At 39.1% G+C, this 16,070-nt stretch overlaps 1 pseudogene; it reads right to left on the bottom strand.

Moving 5' to 3' along the window:
- Positions 1–5,326: 5,326 nt before the first annotated feature.
- Positions 5,327–10,169, bottom strand: LOC134737570 (programmed cell death 6-interacting protein-like; annotated as a pseudogene).
- Between the last annotated feature and the right edge of the window lie 5,901 nt (positions 10,170–16,070).

The following is a 16,070-nucleotide window of genomic DNA, read 5'->3' as shown; positions in this document are numbered from 1 at the left end:
GCTAAGACACCTGCTGAAGTACAAGATAACTTGTGTAGGTGATTTTTTACTGTAGCATTGTTTATAACAGTGAATCTTGGAAACATTCAAGTATCCAGCAATAGGAGACAGCAATAAACTGTGGCTCACACAGTGAAGTACGATGCAGCTCTAAGGATGGTCTCCCTATTGCTGAATTAAGATGAAGAGATCTTCAGGATACATGGTTACATGAGAACAGAAGGTATACAACACTGTGTATATTAATAGCATACTACCACTTCAGTAAGAATGAGAAGTGAGAATGTGCAATGTGTGTGTGTGTGCTGTGTATGTATATATTTGCTTCTGTGTCAAAGAAAGAAAAAAAAACAAGAAATTAATGGAAATTAACTATGGAGCAGTGGGAATAATGGATGGAGGGAACAGGATAGAGGGAGAAAGAGGAACAGGAATTGAACTATATAACCTTATATATACCTATTTTCCCAATTTTGAAAAATTTCAAGCCCACAAAATAATTAGCTAGGTTCAACAATGACCATTTTGCCACATTTGCTTTATCTGTTCCTTTCCCATACAAACACATAATCACGTACCTTTGTTTCTTTTATTGCAGAATTATCTTAAACTGAAGTTAGATATTATGAGCCCTCATCCCTAAACACATCAGTAAGTATTCTATAAGGACAATCTCCTTAATACCTACAACCTGGTATCATAACTAAGAAAATAATACTTGCACAAAATCAGATTTACAATCTTGCTAGGTCCCTCATTAATGAGTCAAATAAATCTTTGACATGTAGTCATTCTACGTGAGTCATGTTTTTATATCTGTGTATGTGTGTGTGTGTTTCTATATCTTTTTGAAAATTGTATTTTATCATCTTTGAAGATCCACCAAGATGACCAAGAAGATCCATCTTCTGGGGCCACATAAACTGCACTGTTCAACAAGTGCAACTCATGAGCTGTATTAAGCTCAGGTACAATTTTTCTTGGCCCCAGAAGTGATTCCAAGCAGTAATTTTACCTTTGCTGCCATTTTATCTATTGTTTTTATTTTCCTGATTATGATTTTATTTTCATTTCTGGTTTGCACAGGACCAATAAGTTATTTCTCTTTGCTAGTAGCCATAACTAGAAAGTTGGTTTAGTAGTGTGACCTCCTAAGATCTCCATCAGAATCATGGGGTATTATTCTCTACTGAGTGAGAAACTACAGTGAATATGGTTTATTGGTCAACTTCTTGTCTGTTCTGTTTGCCTTCTTGGGAGTGCAAATCAATTAAGAAATATTTCGTGCCTACTGGAAAGAATAACTGCCCTTTGAAATATGGGTCAGTGAGTGTGTTCTGTGTTAACTTTTTTTTGAGAAGGGGTGTCACTGTATTGTCCAGGCTGGCCTCAAACTACTAGCTTCAAACAATCCTCCCACCTCAACTTCCCAAGTAGCTGGACTACAGGCAGGTGCCATCACACCCAACTTATGTCTTAATTTTAACCTATAACTAAAGCTGTAAAACTAAAGCTACAAAATCTATATGTCTATAACTGAGTAAAAGTCTTTACCTCGCTCCCATTGTGTGAATTTGAAATAGTTTCCTTTTTCAGGGGTACTTAAAAATGAGATTAAATTTCAAAAGGAGTTCTTTCTCTGACTGATTTATAGAGACTAAATATGGGCTTACTTAAACCTAATAGTCCCAGAAGCCAGAAAATAAAGAAACTAAACTTATAATTTAAATATGCTAGCCTTAAAAAAATCCTCCCCACAAATTCCTTGTTCAGAATCATTTTTATATATGAATCGAAGTCACTGTAATCAAAGTGAAGCCCCAGACAAATCTGGGTTTGACTTTTTTAAAAAGTCTTTCTCTGATTTGGTCACTGTGAGATGTTTTCCCATGAAAAGGCTAATTAATTAATCTGAACCTCCTAAACAACATTTCCATTGTTATGGTCTGAATGTGTCCCCCAAAGTTCATGTGTTCCCAATCCCAAAGTATTGGGACGTGGGGGCATAATAAGAGGTGATTAGGTCAAGAGGACTCCACCCTCATGAACAGATTAATATCATTATCATGGTAGAGGGTTAGTTATCAAGAGGGGCTTCATTAAGCAGTTTGGCTCCCTCTTGCTCTCTCTCACTCACTAGCACTCTCCTGCCCTTCTACCTTTCATTACGGGTAACACAGCACAAAGGCCCTCACCAGGTGCCAGTACCTTGATATCGGACTTCTCAGCCTTCAGAATTGTGACAAATTTCTGTTCTTTATCAATTACCCAGTCTGTGGTATTCTGCTATAACAGCACAAAATGAACCAAGACATCCATAGTATGTTCTAAAAATCAGTACATATTTAAACTTCCCTAACTCAAAGGCCATAAGTCATCTTTCTATCCTCTGTCTACCAATACTCAAAACACAAACAACTCATACAAACAGCTCTTGCTCTTGCTGGCAAGTTGTCTCAGGTGCCATAATGTCACAGCAAGTTTCTGACAACCCCAATGCCAACGGTATGAACACAACTGCACAGAAGGTACTCTGTTGTTCACAAGGTATATATATGCACACACATCTCTCCACTGTCCTCCTCAAGTTGTGGAAGTATATGTCCCAGTTTAGACAAAGACCAGGCCACAAGTTAAACACTACACATACTCCTGGAGCATGGCAATTAATTTAGAATTATTTTTACACTAAAATAAACATGAATAAAAAAGAGAACTGAATGCAAATTTTGCATGAATTTTTCAGATAAAATATGAGACCTCAAAAAAACATGCAGTAAAGTCTAAAGATAAAAACAATCTGGAGATGGCAATTAATTTAGAATTATTTTTACATTAAAATAAACATGGATAAAAAAGAGAATTGAATGCAAATTTTGCATCAATTTTTTAGATAAAATATGAGACCCGAAAAAAACATGCAGTAAAGTCTAAAGATAAAAACAATCACTTGTCACTGCTGATAGGGGTGATGAATGGGAAAGGTTTTTATGGGCAAACTTGGAAATCTCACTAGGAAAAAAAAGAGAGATCCAAGTTAGTTACTTAAATGTATTTATTACCAAGAGACTCACCTGTAACCTTGCAATTTCCTCTCCAAATTTATTCTGCTGTTTTGCCGGGATAGACTGATGTTACTCAGCACTGGCCTGCGTGATACAGTGCTGGGAACACCTCCTGGAAATAAAAATACTGACCAGGGGAGAGTCCAACCACACAAACCACCACAGACAACATGGGATGCAGGAAGAAAATGGAAAAGAAGACAGAAATTACAATCACCCCATTCATGGTTTAGAGATTAAGGTTAGTCATTAGGTGTAAACAGGGAGGACGACATGATTTTGTGTGGATTGAAATCTATGAATTAAATTTTTTTTCTTCCAATTGAAGGGGTTTTTTTTAACTGTTAACTGAAGCCAATTTAGGCTTTTACAATTCTCTTTAATTGATCCATTTTGTTTACAAAAAGAAAGAAAAGCATGCATTATTAGAAAGAGAAGTACAATGGACATTCACAGAGGAACACCAAGCACAGGGCTTTAGAAGCTTTCTTATGAGCCCTTACCCAGCCTGTAGAGTTAACTAAACCATCATTACTCACATATACTAATGAAATTGCTCTATAGATGACCGTTTCATCATATTTTTTTAAAAAAGACAGTAAATTCTCACTTAAATTCATATCCTAAGAAGGTTCTTACTAAAGATGATTTTAGCCATATAAAAATGATTTAGTATCATAGATACACCAATATTTCAGTATCACATACTCAAGAACATATCATAGACAAATGCACTAAGTATATGACCAACGATAATGATAAAGTGTTATTTTGCCTATTTGTTTTGAAAATAATTCCAGTCAAAATTAATTTTAAAAGATCCAAAGACATAAAGCAGGAAAGCAATTATACTAGTAGTGGCTCTTCCAAAATGTCAAAATCTAACCTGTAACCTCGCTGCTTTTAGGAAGTATTTGATATTAAAAAAATTCAAGGAATTAGGCTAGGCAATCACTATCTAAACAAAAAATGTAAGAGAATCAAAAACTGAATTACTACCTTGTGTGCTTTCCTGTCTCCCAGGGAATAATTTCCTACCTTCCTGGATCACTACTTGCAGACATTTCAGTTTTATAACTAGAATATGAAAATACCTTATGAGCTTTATTAGTAAAAAGGAAAAAATAAAAGATCTAAATTTCAAACTACACTCATGCCAGTTCTCAGGGTAAGGCTGGAGCCACTTGGTTCTGAAACAGGAGCTTTTCAAGGAATACCAGGAATGCTGCAGAGGTAGCTTCCAAGTCTTTGTAGGTGTCTTTCTTCTCTCCATGACAGGACTGAACAACAGGGTGTAACGGAACACTGTGCAGCTGAACATGAGGTCTTTCAGATGAAAAAAACATGAGAGGAGATCCCAAGTCTCTTTTTAAGAGGAAGGCTGTTAATACCCAAGAGTCCTGGGCAAATTTCTACTAGGCTCTTGGTGTATCTTAAATCCCCAGGAATCATCACATTAATTCCTTATTGATCATTTTCTGAGTAATAAGTACTGTTAATGCACTTATGTGCATTTTTACTTCACCCCCAAGTTGTCTGCAATTTTTTAATGTACGAAGATTCCTGAATATGACTTATAAATCAATAAATTCCCCCACCAAAAAAACTCACGTAACAGATACCATATGATGAAACTAATTCCTTGAACATTTCTGAAGTAGCTGAAACATATATTTCACTCAATCTTTCAGTTTTCTTTATTAATCATTCCAAATTTACTAGTGATTTGCTTTGTCATTAACAAATGATCATCACTGAATAGTCTTTTCAACTGTCACTTCAGAAAGGTTTACATTAAAACATTCTACTTCCTGTGATATGTGGTTTAAGATGGTTGCTTTTCCTTAGCTGTCTATTAGCAGCCCAATTTTTTATCCCTGTTGGCAAAACTGAATTCTAATCAAAGTATCAGATGAATTTGTTAAGTTTTCTTTTCCTTTTTTCTTTATGTCTGTTTTTGCACTTTAAGACTCATCTTTAAGAAAACAGGACAATAATTAGAAGTGTGAATAATCAACATGCTCAAGTATACATGCTTGCACCAAATCACCAATGATTCAGAACTACACAATGCCTTGATTTGATAATAGTATTGAAAACAGATGGTCAACATTTTCCAGAAAGAGTTCTAGCTTGGAAAAACAAGTTTAGTAAAAGGTAAAGACAAAGGAATCCCCTAAATATAAAAGAATTTTTCATGCATCTTAAATTTAAAAAAAAAACTATTTCTACTATATACTTCAGATAACTCTATTAAAACTTCAAATTTCTTTATAAGTTTCAACTTGCTTCTTATACACAAAAAAGTCTAAACATTTCCACATGCAAAGTAAGCAAGTGTTTATAAAAACAATAACTGACCTTGGGGAGAGTATCTTTCTATTGACACTGTTTGAAAGCATCACCAAAATAATCTGCAGCCTCATTAGCCAATTTAGCTATGATGGCATCTTTCATTTTATCTGGAATACAATATGAAGTTGACCATTATAATTAAAATAAATATGAGCTAATCTGACATGTCTCAGTATAAACACTGAGATCACAAGTTTGTACATGCATCTTAAAACATCTTTCTTGATGAAATCACATTTTTGCACAAAATTTAAAACAGACAAAATAGATTAGTGGTTGCCAGCAGTGGGGGAAAGGGGAGTGAGGAGTGACTGCTAATGGGTACACAGCTTCTTTTTGGGATGATGGTAATGTTCTAAAATAAGATAATGGTAATCAAAACTCTATGAATATACTAAAAATCTTATGTTGTATACTTAGAAAGGGTGAACTTTAGTGTATATAAATTCTATCTCAATATAAGCTGTTATTTTAAAAGAAAAAAGTATTCCAATTCCTATTTATTCCACATGATGACTTATCTCTTATTTTCAATTTCAGCCCATATTTCAATCTCTCACGCTAACTTATATGCCTTACAAGAATTATTCTTCTTCTCTCATTCCCAGGGCCAGGGACTGTGCCTGGATGACTCCTTCTTGTCATTTAGGTCTACTTTAAAGAGGACCCCCTGAAAGAAAGCCTTCTTGACTAATGAATCTAAAATTAGCCCAGCTTCCCCTACATCCCTATCCCATAACCATACCACCAGCCACTATCATATAATTCTGTCTTATTTTTTATAGCAATTATTTCTGAAATCTTATAGCAATTATTTATGAAATTATCCTGTCTACTTAATTCTTGCTTATCATCTCTCCCGTCGCCAAAATGTAAGGTTGTTTTCTAACTCCGTTTATCTAGAAACTAGAACAGTGACTGGCACAGGGTAAGTACCCAATAAATATTTGTGAATAAATGTTTGACATGTTAAAAACATACATAAATACTATTCCAGAATGGAGTGTTTAAAGACAATTACTAAAGATCCATTTCATGACTTCAAACACAGCTTACATTCTTAAATGTGCATTTGTGCCACAAATTCAGAAAAAGATAGCTGAAAATTTTCATAATCCATGTACCAGGTTCAAGAAGGAAAGCTCGACATTGAACAGATTATATTCTAACCACTTTCTTAATTTAAAAGCCTTATCACTTCTTTTCACATGCAACAAAAAGACAAATTGGAGTTACCTCTTGTGGCTTTAAAAAAAAATACTTTTGAGCCTGTGCCAGCATAAGAAGACTGAGGGTCGCAACAGTATCTGGAGATACGTCCACGGTAGGCTCTTGATTTAAGGCAGATAAAACCGTCTCTTTAATATGTAAAAAGGCACCACTAGCAAACTAAAGCGGGGAAAAAGAATTTCCTTAAAATCTATAGGAACTCAGCAAGACTTAATTTCCTACTGTTACATATAAAAGTCATTTCAAATGTTAACTCAGTGAACAGTTAATATATTTAAATTTTTATATTATGAAAAACCAATCTAAAACATCTGACCTACACACAATAAGGTTATCTTTCTAAAACTCTATAGTGTAACAGAGATTTAACAAAGATTAAAAGTAAATTACAAGGAAAAACAAAGTAAACTAATGGAACAATCTGATTAAACTATTTTTAGATATACTTCCTCAAAATTAACATGAGAATAGAGACAGGGATAAACATTAAAATATATTTTTAGTACTGCAATGCTCTTGCTTTGGTCCCAAACAAATTCATCTTTCAAATAATTAAACATGCCGTAGTTAGGGGACACCCCAAATAGTACATACACCTAGTTCTCTGAGGAACAGCATTACTACCCATTGCTAGTGACTTCTGTCCAGCCTTCAGAGCTCGCTAGTAAAATGTTCCCCATCAGATTTTTCATCTCAATTATATTTTGTTAATACTAAAATAACTTTGCTTTTATGAAACAAATTATACTAAGAAAAAGAAATAAATCAGTCTGGGATTAAAACGTTGGCCGGGTGCGGTGGCTCACGTCTGTAATCCCAGCGCTTTGGGAGGCTCAGGTGGGCAGATCACCTGAGGTCAGGAGTTCAAGACCAGCCTGGCCAACATGATGAAACCCCGTCTCTACTAAAAATACAAAAATTAGCTGGGCATGATGGCACACACTTGTAATCCCAGCTGCTCGGGAGACTGAGGCAGGGGAATCGCTTGAACCCAGGAGGTGGAGGTTGCAGTGAGCCAAGATCACGCCATTGTACTCCTGCCTGGGCAACAGAGCGAGACTCCATCTCAAAAAAGAAAAAAAAAAGGTGTCATGAGTTAGATAGACAGACAACACAGAGAAAACTCAAAGTCAAATGTATTAAAATGAACAGCATGTTTCTGCAGTCATTAAGTATTGCAAGACCAGAGCATCTGCTAGGAATGAACAACTGAACTTGTTTAGTAAACTAGTGAATCAAAGTCTGAGTCTCTCATTTACAGATAAGGAACTGGAGGTACTAGAGAGGTTAAAGAACTTGCCCAACGGCACAAGGCTTCTGGGTGGCAAGCAGCCTAGACAAGGACCTAGGTCTAATACCACCAGTTATCTTTCCATGATACCAGGTGCCCTGCTGGGAACCCTCACAGAATGGAATGCTTCTTTCATAATTCAGAATGACTTTTCTAAAATCTCATATGCCAATTAACTGAGTTACAGTTAACCAAAAGCTAAATAAAATTTTACTTCGTTTTCACTACTTTATTTTATTTTATTTATTTTGAGACAGGGTCTTGCTCTTGTCGCCCAGACTAGAGTGCAATGGCACAGTCTCAGCTCACTGCAACCTCCGCCTCCTGGGTTCAAGCGATTCTCCTGCCTCAGCCTCCTGAGTAGCTCAGACTATAGGCACCCACCACCACACCCAGCTAATTTTTCTAGTTTTAGTACAGACGGGGTTTCACCATGTTGGCCAGGCTGGTCTGGAACTCTTGACCTGGTGATCCGCACACCACGGCCTCCCAAAGTGCTGGGATTACAAGCGTGAGCCACCACACCTGGCTCGTTTTCACATTTTAAAATATTTGCCATGTATAGCCTCAAAAAGAAATAGCGTATGCATTATGTTTGTCATCTATGCCCATTCAAAACTGTAAGGCAAGCCACAATTTGGAGCATGTTGTTTGCTTAAGGTATATTTTCCTTTTACTTTCTCAGAATAGCATCACTCACCTCTCCCCTAACATAAACAACGGGAAAAAGCAGACTACCTCTGAGACAAGCAAATTTCATGGGAGGTTTGGGGGTGAAACAGTGGAAGGACATTTGGAATTACATGAAATTTGGAATCAGAACTACTGAAACCCAAATGGACTGCTTTATGAAGACTTCTGACCTTTAGTCTCTTCGTATGTAAAATGGGAATGACATTATATGACATACATCACAAGGTTTATCTGAGAGTCAATGTACATGAAAACACTTTGTAAATTAGAAAGTAATATAAAATGACAGCATGATTATATATATATTACTTAACACTAATCATTTACTGTTCTTTTAACAGAAACAAAAAAAAGCTGAATAAATAATAAACAACTGCTGGCCGGGCGTGGTGGCTCACGCCTGTAATCCCAGCACTTTGGGAGGCCGAGGCGGGTGGATCACAAGGTCAGGAGATGAAGACCATCCTGGCTAACACGATGAAACCCCATCTCTACTAAAAATACAAAAAAAAATTAGCTGGACAAGGTGGCGGATGCCTGTAGTCCTAGCTACTCAGGAGGCTGAGGCAGGAGAATGGTTTGAACCCGGGAGGTGGAGCTTGCAGTGAGCCGAGATTGAGCCACTGCACTCCAGCCTGGGCCACAGAGCAAGACTCCCTCTCAAAATTAATTAATTAATTAATTAATTAATTAATTAAACTGCCACAAAATAACATGCCATATTAGTAAATGATTACTACGTAAAATAGATTAGGCAACTTATGAACATTATGTGTCTGACCACATTTAAATATGACCTCTCCACAAGTCTCAAAGTTAAAATTTTATTTTCTTGCTAATTTCTTGTCTTTATTTTTGTAACAACAGTGAAATTTCAAGTGTGTCTCACTCTAAGAAAACATATGAAAAAATGTACAAATTTTTTCTAATTAGGTAGTTTATTTAAAATGGATTTACCCTAAATGCTTGAGACGAAATGTCAGACATTTCGTAATTTCTTCAACCAACAATTATTGAGCCTCTATTATGTGCCAGGCACTGTGCTAGGTGCTGGGTATAAAACAATGAGGAATAACAGACCTGGTCTATAGACAGTTTATCTAAGGGCTTCCACAGTAAGATCAATTCATTCTAAAGTGCATTCGTTTAAGAAAACATCTGTTGCGTAAGAAGTATCTATAAACCTAAATGCAAATTATTTTCCACTTAATCCAATTTAGTGTTGATCATTATTGTAGTAACTACTTTTCTGCATATCTGGTAATGCTTAGCAGCAATTTTCAATCGTTCATCATTATCCAGGTTCTGTTCTGCTGCACTTTGGCTAGCTAAGGCTGTACAATTGAACAACACACAGCTCTTTTCATATCCTAAGCTTGCAAGAGCTGTAAAAAATTGAGAAGGAAAAATTTATCAGATTATTTTTTCTAAAGAAAACAAATGTTTCAAAGAGAAATACTATGACCTCTATCATCCCGCTGACTCTCACAAAAACAAGTTTCCAGACCTGTTTTCTTGCTGTCATATGCTCCCATATTTCAAGCTGCCCTTACAGGCATTTATTTCCACAACAATATTCCCATCACCTAAAACGCTAAAGAACAGTTAAGTTATTCTTTCTCTCCTTCCCTTTACTTCCACATTTCTATTACAATCAAATTCAAATGTAAAAGTCATTTTCATGTCATTTCTCTCAGTTTCTTAAATTTGAATAAATTATTTCCATTTTTCCATCACCTCTCAAAATCACATTGTCCCACCACAATCAAACCAGTTCCTCATTACCACAAATTTAAGTCAATGCAATTACCTCCTAGCTGGACTTATGCTTTACTCCCTCTTGCAGATACATTTCTCAAAGGGCTAGGAGATTAGCTGGGCTAAAACCCAACTCTGATCAAAAAAAAAAAAATCTACACACCTCACATCCACTTAGGATAGCTCCTATTAAAAAACAAACAGAAAACAAGCATTGATGAAGATATACACAAACTGGAACCTTCCCGTACTGTTGGCGGGAATGCAAACTCGTGGTTGGGCATGGTGGCTCACTCCTGTTATCTCAGCACTTTAGTAGGCTGAGGCAGGAGGATCTCTTGAAGCCAAGAGTTTGAGGTCAGCCTGAGCAACACAGCAAGACCCCATCTCTACAAAAAAAAAATTGTTTTTAAACAGCCAGGTACGGTAGTGCATGTCTACAGTCTTAGCTACTCGGAGGCAGGAGGACCACTAGAGCCCAGGAGTTCAAGGCTGCAGTGAGCTATGATCATGCCACTATACTCCAGCCTGAGCGACAGAGCGAGACCCTATCTCAAAATAAAAAATAAAAAATAAAAAAAGTGCAACTGCTGTGGAAAACAATATGGTGGGTCCTCGAAATATTAAAAATAGAATTGCTATTTTTAATAGCAATTCCACTTTTGGGTATACAACCCCCAAAAAATGAAAGCAGAGTCTCAAAGAGATATGTATGTATGCCCATGTTCATAGCAGCATTATTCACAAAGCCAAACATGAAAGCAACCCAAGTGTCTGTGATCTGATGAATATATAAACAAAATGTGATATATACATACAATGGAGTATGAGTGAGCCTTAAACAAGAAGGAAATCACATGCTATAACACGGATGAATCTTGAGGACATTAAGCTAAATGAAATAAGTCACAAAAAGACAAATATTGTATGATTTCACTTATATGAGTTACCTAGAGTAATCAAATTCATAGAGACAGAAATCAGAATGATGGTTATCAGGGATGGTGATAGGAGGAGGGGGATTGTTGTTCAGTTAGTACATTATTTCAGATTTGCTAGATGAAAAAGTTCTGGAGATGTATTTTACAACAATGTGAAATACACCCAACACTAGTGAACTGTACACTTAAAAATGATTAAGATAATAAATACCATGTTGTGAAATTTTTTTTAAATGCAGTCTATGACTCCACTTGTATGAGGTACCTACAGTTAAATTCAGAGACTGAAAGAATGCCAGTTGCCAAGGGTTGAGGGGGGAGGGAAGAATGGGACATTATAATTCTTTTTTTTTCTTTTGAGACAGGGTCTCACTCTGTCACCCAGGCTGGAGTGCACTAGTGCAATCACACTCATTGCAGCCTCTACCTCTTGGGCTCAATGAATCCTCCTGCCTCAGCCTCCTGAGTAGCTGGGACGACAGGCACAGGCCACCACACCCGGCTAATTTTTGTATCTTTTGTAGAGACAGGGACTCACTATGTTGCCTAGGCTGGTCGTGAACTCATTGGTTCCAGCAATCCTCCCACCTCGGCCTCCCAAAATGCTGGGATTACTGGCATGAGCCACCGCCCCCAGTCTGTGAAGTTATCATTTACTGGGCAGAGTTTCAGTTTTGTAAAGTGAAAAAGAGTTCTCGAGATGATGTTTGCAACAATAATGTAAATGTACTTAATACCACTGAAGTATACACTTAAAATGGTTAAGAAGGCATATTGTGTATATTGTATCACAATTGAAAAATAACTTTTAAAAAAGAATCTACAACAGCTCCCTATTACTCACAGAATTCAGTCACTTTGGAATTCAAGATCTTGCATCATGTGCAAGGCATTGACCACCAGGCAAAATAAGGCTCCTTACAAAAAACACTGAGCAAACCAATCTAGGAGAACCAGAACAACACTACATTTGTATGTCTGTGCCACAGAGTAGTACCATAAAGTAAAACCCTCCTTGTTACAGTGGCCTCCTTTGGTGGCCTCCTATGTAATAAAGGCCAGTTTTCAACTTGCTTCCAAACCAATTCTAGTCTCCTCATTCTAAACTAAAGCAGATATAAACACCAGCTACTCTAACCTACTTTATTAAGGCCAAGGCAGGCGGATCAGCCGAGGTCGCGAGCACCAGGTCAGCCTGACCAACATGCAGAAACCCCGTCTCTACCCAAAAAAAAAAAAAAAAAAAAAAAAAAGCAGGGCATGGTGGCTCCTGCCTGTAATCCCAGCCACTCGGAAGGCTGAGGCAGGAGAACCACCCAAACCCGGGAGGCAGAGGCTACCGCCAGCCGAGACCGTGCCACTGCACTCCACCCAGGGGAACAAGAGCAAAACTCCATTGAAAAAGAAAAAAAAAAGGGACCAGGTTTCACCATATAGCCCAGGCCAGTCTGGAACTCATAGGCTCAAGCCATCATCTGCACTCGGCCGTCCAAAGTCCTGGGACTACAAGCGTGAGCCACCACGCCAGGCCGATCTATTCCCTTCTGATTAATAAATTGAGCCAGACGCGGTGGCTCACACCTGCAATCCCAGCATCCCGGGAGGCAGAGGCGGGGGGATCACCCGAGGTCCGGAGTTTGAGACCAGCCTCACCAACATGGAGAAACCCTGTCTCTACTAAAAAAAGAAAAAGAAAGAAAAAAAAGGCGGGCATGGTGGCTCACGCCTTCAATCCCAGTCACTCGGGAGGCTGAGGCAGGAGAACCACCCAAAGCAGGGAGGCAGAGGCCACGGCGAGCCGAGACCGCACCACTGAACTCCAGCCTGGGCAACAAGAGCGAAATTCCGCCTCAAATAAAATAAATAAATAAAATAAAAAGACAGACCGGTTTTACCACGTTGCCCAGGACGGTCTAGAACTCCTAGGCTCAAGCGATCCGCAGCGCTCTGCCGTCGGAAGTCCGGAGCCACGCCAGGCTGATCTATTCCTTTCAGCTTAATTAATTGGGCCGGGTGCAGTGGCTCACACCTGCAATCCCAGCAGGAGCACTCCACCCTGGGCAACAAGAGCAAAACTCCACTCAAAAAGAAAAAAAAAAAGGGACCAGGTTTCACCATGTTGCCCAGGCCAGTCTGGATCTCATAGGCTCAAGCGATCATCTGCACTCGGCCGTCCAAAGTCCTGGGACTACAAGCGTGAGCCACCACGCCAGGCGGATGTATTCTTTTGTGATTAATAAATTGAGTCAGGCGGCAGTGGCTCCCGCCTGTCACCTGAGGTCCGGAATTTGAGACGAGCTTTTCCAACATGGAGAAACCCCGTCTCTACCAAAAAAAGACAAAAAAAAAAAAAAAAAAAAGCCGGGCATGGTGGCTCCTGCCTGTAATCCCAGCCACTCGGGAGGCTGAGGCAGGAGAACCACCCAAACCGGGGAGGCGGAGGCTACGGCGAGCCGAGACCGCACCACTGCACTCCAGCCTGGGCAACAAAAGCAAAATTCCGCCTCAAATAAAACAAATAAATAAAATAAAAACAGAGACCGGTTTCACCATGTTGCCCAGGCCGGTCTGGAACACCTAGGCTCAAGCGATCGGCCTCGCTCGGCTGTCTGAAGATCGGAGCCACGCCAGGCTGATCTATTCCTTTTTGCTTAATTAATTGGGCCGGGTGCAGTGGCTCACACCTGCAATCCCAGCACCCCGGGAGGCCAAGGCGGGCGGATCACCCGAGGTCGGGAGCTCCAGGCCAGCCTGACCAACATGCAGAAACCCCGTCTCTACCAAAAAAAAAAAAAAGCCAGGCATGGTGGCTCCTGCCTGTAATCCCAGCCACTCGGGAGGCTGAGGCAGGAGAACCACCCAAACCGGGGAGGCGGAGGCTACGGCGAGCCGAGACCGCACCACTGCACTCCAGCCTGGGCAACAAAAGCAAAATTCCGCCTCAAATAAAACAAATAAATAAAATAAAAACAGAGACCGGTTTCACCATGTTGCCCAGGCTGGTCTGGAACTCCTAGGCTCAAGCGATTGGCGGCGCTCGGCCGTCCGAAGTCCGGAGCCAGCCAGGCTGATCTATTCCTTTCGGCTTAATTAATTGGGCCGGGCGCAGTGGCTCACACCTGCAATCCCAGCACCCTGGGAGGCCAAGGCGGGTGGATCACCCGAGGTCGGGAGCTCCAGGCCAGCCTGACCAACATGCAGAAACCGTGTCTATACCAAAAAAAAAAAAAAGCCGGTCATGGTGGCTCACGCCTGCAATCCCAGTCACTCGGGGGGCTGAGTCAGGAGAACCACCCAAACCAGGGAGGTGGAGGCCACGGCGAGCCAAGACCGCGCCACTGCACTCCAGCCTGGGCAACAAGAGCGAAATTCCCCCTCAAATAAAATAAGTAAATAAAATAAAAAGAGAGACCGGTTTCACCATGTTGCCCAGGCCGGCCTGGAACCCCTAGGCTCAAGCGATCGGCCGCGCTCGGCCGTCCAAAGTCCTGGGATCACAAGCGTGAGCCACCAAGCCAGGCCGATCTATTCCTTTCTGATTAATAAACTGGACCAGGCGCGGTGGCTCACGCCTGCAATCCTAGCACCCGGGGAGGCCAAGGAGGGCGGATCACCTGAGGTCGGGAGTTTGAGACCAGCCTGACCAACATGGAAAAACCCTGTCTCTACCAAAAAAAACACAAAAACAACAACAACAACAACAACAAAGAGCATTTCTATAGCTACTGATTAAATCATGCATATGTCATTTTTAAACAGCTTTATTGAAGCACAAGAGAAATACAATGAAGTGAACATAATTAAAGTGCACAGTTTGATAGGTTGGCCGATGTATATAACTGTGAAACCATCAGGACAATAAAAACATTTCAATCACCCCAAAAACTTTCCTTGTGCGTCTTTGTAATTCCTTCTTCCCACTCATCCCTGTCCCACTCTTTAGCTCCAGATAATCGCTCATCTGCTTTCTGTGAAATTTTGCATTCTTTAAAAGGTATATAAGTGAAATCATGCATTATGTGTACTTTTTTCTTTCTTCTGTCATCCAGCGTAATTATTTTCAGATTCATCTATACTGTAGCATTGATCAATGATTCATTCCTTTTTTATTGCTTAGTAGTAAGTATGAATATAACACATCCATTCAATTGCTGATAGAAATTTGGGTTGTTTCCACTTTCTGGCTATTAAAATAAAGTTGCAATGAACATTAATATGTGAATCTTTGTATGAACATATATTGTTCTTGGCTAAATCCTTAAGAATGGAATGATTAGATCATATTTCTTTTTTTAAAAAAAAAGCGGCCAAACTTTTTCAAAATAGATGTATGGATCAAATTTCTATTACTTCTTTAGTCAGCTTTGGTAGTTTGTGTTTCTAGCAATTTTTCCATTTCATCTATGTTATCTAATTTGTTGTAATACAATTGTTAATTTTATTTCCTCATAACCCTTTTATTATCTGAGGTCAGCCATAATGTCCTTTTATTCTCAGTTGTAGAAATTGAATATTTTGTCTCTCTCTCCAGCTGTCTCCCTTTCCTTCTCTTTTTTTTGCTCTCTCCACTTTTCTTGGTGAGTCTCAACTATAAGTTTGTCAATTCTCCTAATCTTTACAAAGTACAAAGTATTATTTTGTTGATTTTCTCTACATTTTCCCATTCTCCAATGTATTTACTTCTACTTTAATCTTTACTATTTCCTTCCATTTTTTTGCTTTCAGTTTAGTTGGCCT

This window comes from Pongo pygmaeus, chromosome 8, assembly GCF_028885625.2.
Source record: "Pongo pygmaeus isolate AG05252 chromosome 8, NHGRI_mPonPyg2-v2.0_pri, whole genome shotgun sequence".
NCBI classification, from domain to species: Eukaryota; Metazoa; Chordata; class Mammalia; order Primates; family Hominidae; genus Pongo; species Pongo pygmaeus.
Note: the sequence above shows the minus strand (reverse complement) of the source record. Positions and strands in the feature narration are given on the sequence as shown.